General features: G+C 33.5%; 1 protein-coding gene across 1 annotated transcript in view; it reads left to right on the top strand.

Annotated features, from left to right (window-relative positions):
- DPYD (dihydropyrimidine dehydrogenase) overlaps window positions 1–8810 on the top strand; it is an 861792-nt gene that overhangs the window by 341434 nt on the left and 511548 nt on the right. The window lies entirely within an intron of this gene.

Here is an 8810-nt window from a genome sequence, read left to right as displayed (position 1 = left end):
GGTATTGATGGAACGTACCTCAAAATAATAAGAGCTATTTATGACAAACCCACAGCTAATATCATACTGACTGGGCAAAAACTGGAAAAATTCCCTTTGAAAACTGGCACAAGACAGGGATGCCCTCTCTCACCACTCCTATTCAACATAGTGTTAGAAGCTTATCATTTAAAGAGGAAAATGGAGAATTGAAATGACACTGATAGTTGAATATTATCACCAGATAAAATAATTATATGGTAGCATGACAAGTATCTATGTTTGTGAATTAAATTTTCTACCTATAAAATTAAGTTCTTTCAGTAGTACAGAGCTATTTTATGTTTACTTGTCCACATAACAGTTCAGTATGGAAATATGGTTTTGTAACTTCTCATTTTAACGATGAGGAAACTGAGGCTTTAAGTTTAATTATTTATGCTTGGATTTATAGCTATATAAGTAACAGAGTCAAGAGCTCATTAGAGAGATCATATCGTTCCTAATTGAGCAGCTCTCCATTGTTTCACATATATGCTTGGAGAAAATCACATAGATGTAGAAAACAAGTTCTAGCAGCTAAGAGAGTCACAAGCGCATTGGCTACATGTTCTTTATTTTAAAGCCTGCCACTTGCTTCCTCAGTCTTACATTGTTTCACTTTGCAGAGCTCTGAAGGCCAGAGCATACATGAGTAATTCAGAATGATTTTTAGCTTTCATTTCCGTTTTAATCCATGACCCTAACTCATACATTGTGTTTCACCTCATTTTATTCCAGTACTATAGCAAAGGCTAGTTTATTTTAAAGGAAACTGTTTAAATGCATTACCAAAATGCATGGTATATTAACAATTATTGCATAAAGTTTTTCAAATAGAGAATATTTCAGTCTCACAATGTGATTATATAATTTGCTAGAACAATTACTGATAAAGAGGTTTTCAGTGCCTGTATTTAAGAATTTACTTGAGTAAAAAATGTAAAAGTACAATTTTTAAAAACACCTCCCAGAAAGTAACTAATACAATGAATGTGAGGTGCATTTACTGGTGATTAACACATTAGTAATACTTTTGAGATTACATTTGTAAAGGGGTCTTCTTCCTTCGACAGACTGTGTGTTTATGGTGGCAGCTTTAATGCTGTTTCCCACTGTGCAGTTCAATAGAGTATGTTTTTAGGTGGTTGGTTGAGGGTTTTTTTCCGTTATGGTATGTCGATGGAGATAAGTGTTTTAATTACTTTTTTAATGTCTGTGCTTTTGTATTTTTCTCCTCTCTTCCCTTTTATTTCCTGCTGTTGAGATTACTGCCTCATCTCCACAGCAGGTGGCTGTTGCAAATTTGTTTTCTTTGTAAGCCTGGTAGATTTATTTTGTAATATAACTGTTCCTTTTCAGTATTTTATTATTAATGATTTCTTTACTTTCGGATATAGTATACTTACACAGTCCTAAACAGTAATTTCTTAACACTATCTAAGAACTCCAATCATTAAGGAAAAAAATTTTTGCCTGAGGCATATTGTTTGAGATTTTTGCTTACCCTTACTTCACAAAGTGGAGATTAAAATTTAAGGAAATTGTTTTATAATAAAAGCCAAATGAGAAAAAGAAGCAGGGAAAATAGAAGGGAGGGAAATAAAGAAAAAGAGAAGAGAAAAGGCTCAAGAGACAAAGTATACTTTAATAAATAATAACATAAAGCAGAGTAATGAGGATAAATGTATGGCTGAAATATGAAATTACATTAACATCTTTTCTAGAAATGTTTTAACTAAACCAAATGCTTACATTAAAGTATAATTTCAATTATTATAATAACTTCTACTAATTATAAGCAAATTGGAATATTATAAAGTAGTAATGAAACAAAATGTACCTCTTTTTTTTGTTCAAAGGGTTTGTTGTTCTGATTGTGTCATAACGTCCTATAGATAGAAGAAAAGTTGCAACAGATCCTAAGTATACACGTAATTTGTTATGAAACTACAGTATACTCAAGGATATTTTGTCCATTTCTGTAAAGAAAACCATTATTTTACTAAACAAAATAAAATCTCTGTATATATTTTTTCCAGATGTATAAAGGAAGTAAAAAGTATGAGACCGAAAATGCATGGTGAACCCATATTCTAATTTTGTTTATATTAGATCACTGGACATTTATTACAGATAAAATCCTCTATAAGCATTTCAACCTTTCAAATTCAATTCTTTTCATGTATACTTATACTTCTTAATACATGCATTGCTTTGTTGTAAAGAATATGTTCATATCCTTTCTCACCTGTATATATTCTAAATTGGAGTCTGATAGTAAATTCTAATATGAAGTTATATGAAGTAATTACATTGGCATGATAAAATTTGTGTGTTTTCTACATGAAGTATAGAAGCCAATTGAAATACTTTATAACTTCATAAAAATTCTTTGGTTATTTTCTCTTTTCTAGTGCTTTTTAAAATTGTACTGTTTTATACATTAAATACAAAGAGAAGTTGAGCATGCATCAGATTTTCAATATTATATAATAATACTCCATAATCCACTTTGTTCTGGACTTATTGTTATGTACTGCTGTACAAAAAAAAATCTTGTGTAATGGGAAAACTTCTTGAAATAGTGTCTCCATTCATAACATTTTAAAAAATCTTCTTGTTATTCTCTAACCAGTTGTGTGATACACACAATTAATGTGTGTGGTCACATTTAGAGAAAATATAGACATCAGTTATATGAAACAGATGTTTAATGGGGATTTCAAAAATCAATGAAATGAATATTATTGTGATGCATGGTGATCTAATTTCATATGTATTATATTGAATCACTCCATTTTTTTTTCTAAATTCAGTCTGAACACTCAGTACTAAACGTATTTACAGTGGCACATAGGGAAGAAGATGGGGAGTTTTATTGATAAAACAACCACAATAGGCCATCATTGATCTATTCTCTTTCTTATCAATATATAGATCCTAGTATGATAACCCATATGGCACTATTGTCCCTTAGAAGTAAGACGTAAATCCTTTGAGTGATCTTTAAGTGACAGATGAAACATTTTATAATCCATTGTGGAATTGCAACATGCTTAGTTAGGCCCTTGAAGGGAATATTTTACTTCCATATTGTCATCTCAACTGCTAGGGCTTGAATCAGGAATAGCTTATCTTCGCTAATACATATATAAACACATACATACATAGATAACATATATTTATGATTTTCTACCTACTTTTACACATCCTGTATATAGCCACCAAATGGCTTCTTATGATTAATTGCAATATCTTCTTTATTTGAAAATGTTTAGTATGAATCTCTTTATCATGTAAGCCTTTTCCCCCCATAGTTCTTATATTTTACCCAAGACAGTAATAATGACTTACATTTTAATGTTATCTTAGATTTACCAGAATGCTTTGTATGCACTTTTCTACTTAATTTTCAGAAGAACCCTATATAGTAAGCAGGGTTGTCTGCATTCTAAAATTAAGGAATTTGAGAGCCACAGGATTAAACAATTTTATTCAAGTACAGTTAGAAAATGGAAATAATGAGATTAGAACCCAGTTCTTTAGACTCTTAGGTCAGTGCTGTCTGAGACATGATTTTGTTCTTAATGCTCCAATTTGAATGACACTTTGAACAGGAGTGGGCTTTATCTTGCTACTAATACTTTCCTTGTTTTGATGCTCATGTAGTTAGAGTTCATTGTAGTCTATAGAATGAATGAAGTTAGGATAATACTCTTATGTGGCTATAACCTTTCATTTTAGCCAAAGATGCTAAGTTTCATGGACTGTAATACTACCTATCTAATACTGACCACTTAAATGTGCAATAATATTAACTGGGTATATCACGGATTAGATGATCATTTAACTTATATCTACTCAAATGTATCATTTCATTAAATCAAGGAAAGGCTTTAAGGAAGCAAATGAAAATAAAAGGAAACATTTATTTAACATATATGAAAAGAGCTTTATATACATGTTTTTTGTGTTAATTCTCCCAACAGTTCTATGATGTTGCCGCTGTTGCCCAGAAAGAGTAATTTATTTGGCCAAGGTCATAATAGCTAGTAAGTGCTGGAATTAGAATTTGAATGCAGGAAGTCCGACTTCAGAGATGTTAGTCCTATCCAGTATACTGTTTACAAATAATTGTAGAAATAGGTCAGTTGGCCTTCAGATATTTTATAAGATTTAATAAACAAAAATAAAGACAAAAGTTGTTACATGAATTTTTCTTTTACTAAGACAGAAGGGGAAGTTAGCCTAGTTTATTCTATAAATACATGTGTAATCTGTATATTTGAATACTGTCCCTAATGCAGCACCATTCCCAAGCCAGCATTAGAAAATAAGGACTGAGTAACATAACATGTGAGATCTCACATACAAAAGTACTTTGGAAGGTAAAAAACTTACGATATTTGCCATCAGCTACATTTTGCTGATTTCATCCAGAGAACTTGAGAGTAGTGACATAATCAGTGTTGTTTTGTCTACCAAAGTCTCATTGAAAAAGCCCCTGTGTGAAATAATAAGAATTGGTCTTCCTTTAGAGTTCAGTATACTAGAGCATTGTCCATTTCTTTTTGTTTTTGTTTTTTTGAGACAGAGTCTCACTCTGTCACCCAGGCTGGAGTGCAGTGGTTCAATCTCAGCTCACTGCAACCTCCGCCTTCCAGGTGCAGCGACTCTTGTGCCTAAGCCTCTGGAATAGCTGGGATTACAGGCATGAGCCACCACGCCCAGCTAATTTTTGTATTTTTAGTAGAGATGGGTTTTCGCCGTGGGTCAGGCTGATCTCGAATTCCTGACCTCAAGTGATCCACCCACCTTGGCCTCCCAAAGTGCTGGGATTACTGGCATGAGCCACTGTGACCGGCCAGCACCACTCATTTCTGTGAGCCACAACCTTTGGCCGGGGACCTGAGGTAGTTTCTCAGTGGTCTGTGCTATCTTCTTCACTCCTGGGATTTGTGAGGCTGTCTCCAAAGATGACTGTCTTTCTCATGATGGCTTAGCTGTCATTCAAGTGAATCCTTTCAAGAACAGGAAGCATCGCACAAGTGCTTGCATCATTCAGTTAACACTAAACAAGTGGCTTGGTAAAGTAACACAAGCAAACATTATAGAATCTGAGTAATTCTTAAACATGCCCTACCATAGCTATGAAAGTAAGCCTTAAAAACTTTTTTTTCTCCTTTATTACTTACTAGATTTTAATATGTAACAGAACATCTAATATCTTGTTCATATTAACTGAAGTTGTACAAAACTTTATGTGAGCACAAGGAAAGAATTTACTGTATATACTGCTGTTATTTATTCTGTAGTTGTTTCAGAGGGAGGTGCTTTGGCAACAAAGCAAGGATACACATTTCAAAGAAGATCAAATAGTGAAAAATAACCAGCATATACCCAAGAGGAGTTCACTTAAGAAGGAAAACATTTCAGAAAGGAATTGTACTGGAGAAAATAATCACAAAACAAAAATGCCCACAAGAGAAGCAGCAGGTCCTTTCTCTGTCCCTAGATTGGAACCTGGCTGCAGACACATCCTGTGAGGTGTGCATATCTGCAGCCTTGTAGAGAAACTTAATACATACATGTTGAATGATTACTTTAGATACAACTGGTTATGTAGCTTCACATTATAACCTGGCCTAGTTATAACCTTACACATGAAAAAAGCAGCCATTTTGAACTTATAATATAGACTCTACAACCAGTGTCCATGTTAGAAATTGGCACTGCTGCTTACATGTTCTGTGATCCTTCAGCAGTTATTTAATCCCTATATACCTCAATTTCCTCATATTTAAAATGTGGATAATAACATCAGCTGTCTCATACAATTATTTTGAGCATTAAAATGGGTTATATAATAATCACCTGAGGGCCAGGCATTTAGTAGTGTCTGTAGTCGACAAAAGTTAATTTAAATTTTCTGTAACATAAGCAGGATCCTTCTTCCCTCCCTCCCTCCCTCCCTCCCTTCCTCCCTTCCTTCCTTCTTTCCTTCCTTCCTTCTTTCCTTCCTTCCTCTCTCCCTCCCTCCCTCACATCCTCCCTCCCTTCTTTTTCAGAGAACTTGAAAATCACCATTTAAAAATAATTCTTAAGGAGATGTTCCTTTGTATAAATGCATGCTAAAACACCAACAACTTAAATAACTCTTCTAAAGAAACAAACTATCTGTCCTCCTTGAAAGACAAAAACTATACGTATCTACTACGCTGACCTGTTTTGTTTGTCAAATCTTTGTCAATTCATCTTTATTCATAAACTGTCTTTTTCACACTGAAAGGCGAATTAAAAAGTCATTTCAGTGTCATTTTGAAATCTTCCTGGTATAGACACATACCTTATTTATGAATATGCCACCTACTCTCAGAGAAGTCTTCCTTTGATAGATGAGTATTTGCAAGTTCCATTTTCTTTCATATTTCACTTAAGGTTGCCTCATTTTTCTTTCCTTGTAGAACTTTATTTACATTTGCTAAGGTTTAATACTTTATTTTGATGTAAGCTTTTATTCCTTCCTTGCCATGCAATATGAGGTATGAAATAATTGATAAATTACAGAATAAACCTATCTTAATATTAATAGCTAATGTTTAATGAGTATTCATGATGTGCCAGGTCTCAATTATATATAATATGATTTATCCATATAGATATAATATTTTTAATATTTTTATAATTTTATAATATTTTTTAGTATTTTTTTTTTAAAGTCTCACATCCATGAGAGAAGTATAATTATTATCTCTCTTTTTATAAATGAAGTAGTGGAAAATCAGATCAGATTAAGAAACTCAATTTCAGGATTCTCCAGAAAAACATAATTAGTAGAATGGACAGATGGATTGATAGAGATGACTTATTTTAGAGAATTGGGCTATTTAATTATGGGAGCTGGTAAGTCCAACTCCTTAGGGCAGGACAGGAGACTGGAGCTCCAAGTAGGAGCTGATTGTGCAGACTTAAGACAGAATTTCTTCTTTCTCAGGGAAACCACAATTTTGTTCTTAAGGCCTTTTGATTAATTGATTGGATAGGGCCCACCCACATTATTGAGGCAATCTCCTTAAAGTCAAGTGGTTGTAGATATTAATCACATCAACAAAAGGCTTTCCCAGCAACACTTACCTTAATGTTTGATTAACGGGTATTATAGCCTAGCCAAGTTGACACCTAAACCTAACCTTCACAGGAACTTATACAAGATCACAGAACTGGTAAATGAGAGAAGAAAGATTCATACCAAAGTCTCTCTGCTGACGGAAAATCCCTGCTTCTCATTATCCCACAGCATTATGATTAGCATAGGCTATCAAAGTATCCACAAGGAGACCTTCAGATGCACTGTCCTTGGCCAGAAGGGATGACCTGTCACCCAGGTAGAGGAGGAGGGCTCCGTGGACCTTGAGGATCTATGTGTGACCTAGGGTGTGACTAAATAACCTGTAAAGAAAAACTAATCATATGTAGCATATGTATATGTTGGTTTTAATAGTCAAATGTTGCCCTTACTTCAGTCTTCTTTTAATAGATTTGAGAAGAAATTGTTTTGTCATTATAGAGCCTCCAAGAGCATATTCAGCTATTTTTACCAACCCCATCCCTCCACCCCAGGTTTTCTAAAAGAATCACATAAACAGCCACCCATTTATATAATCATTTCTGTTACTAATATACCTTTTTATATCATAAAAGGAAGAAACGTTCTTATCTCCATTTCCTTTACAGAGAAGCTGAGGCAGAGGCAGGTGAGGTGGCTCCCCTAACTATCCTACTACATAATGGAAATCATTTTGAAAGCAAAAGGTCTTTTAAAATAATTTATAAGCAAATGTTCTGGAAAAGGAGATTCGGGGGGTGCTGGATGGAGAAGAAAAATGTTTGGTTTAATCTGAAGAGACAATGGTAGTTTGTTGCTGATTACACACAACCCACAAAAACCTTCAGCTTTCAGGTCGGATATGGCATCCACCTTAATTCATATGACAAAAGTCATCCTTGAGCTATGCTTATTACTCTGTATCTACCAGCAAATGTCCATTGCCCTTCATTTCATTGTAAAATAGACTCCTACCTTTCTAGAATGACCCATTGGTAGAATGAGTCTTAGTAATAAAATAAGACTACGTATTTCCCCCTGCTTTTATGGAATTGAGATGAATTATTTCTCTACTTGCCTTGGATGGGGTGACTGCTGTAAGATTTGCTTCATTTACACTTTGGAAAAAATTTACTCTGCTACTCATTTTCCTTCCGAGGTTTTGGTAAGAATTCACTAATTTATAGTTGATATATGCACAATGTAGAAAATTTGGAAAATAAGGAAATAATAAAAATTGGAATATCCTTAATACCACCACTAGAAATGATCTCTGTTTCGATTACATGGTTTATATTAATACTTTTTTTACAAAATTTGAATTATACAGAGTTTTGAATCCTACAGGTTTGTTTAAGACAATCTTATAACATGTTTCTCAAATATTCGTTGTTTTGTTGTCTTTTTCTTTTATATGGTAGAACTTATTTCTTCATTTGCCTGGCATTCTGGTACTCTCTCATCTTATTTTACTCTTTCTGTATTAATCATTTTTGTGCATTAAACCTTTATTTGCATGTGTCAGTGTTTTCTTAAAATAGATTTAAAACTGTTTTCTAGATATTGAACACCAATGTATATTTCCACCAAAAGAGTATGACAAGTTCCATGTCTACCCTTGCTGTATAGTTTAATTTTCTTAAATATTTTTCTTTTTATAGGGAAGTTATAATTTTATTCTTTT

This window comes from Colobus angolensis, unplaced genomic scaffold, assembly GCF_000951035.1.
Source record: "Colobus angolensis palliatus isolate OR3802 unplaced genomic scaffold, Cang.pa_1.0 Scaffold491, whole genome shotgun sequence".
NCBI lineage: Eukaryota > Metazoa > Chordata > Mammalia > Primates > Cercopithecidae > Colobus > Colobus angolensis.
This window is presented reverse-complemented; position numbering and strand designations above follow the sequence as displayed.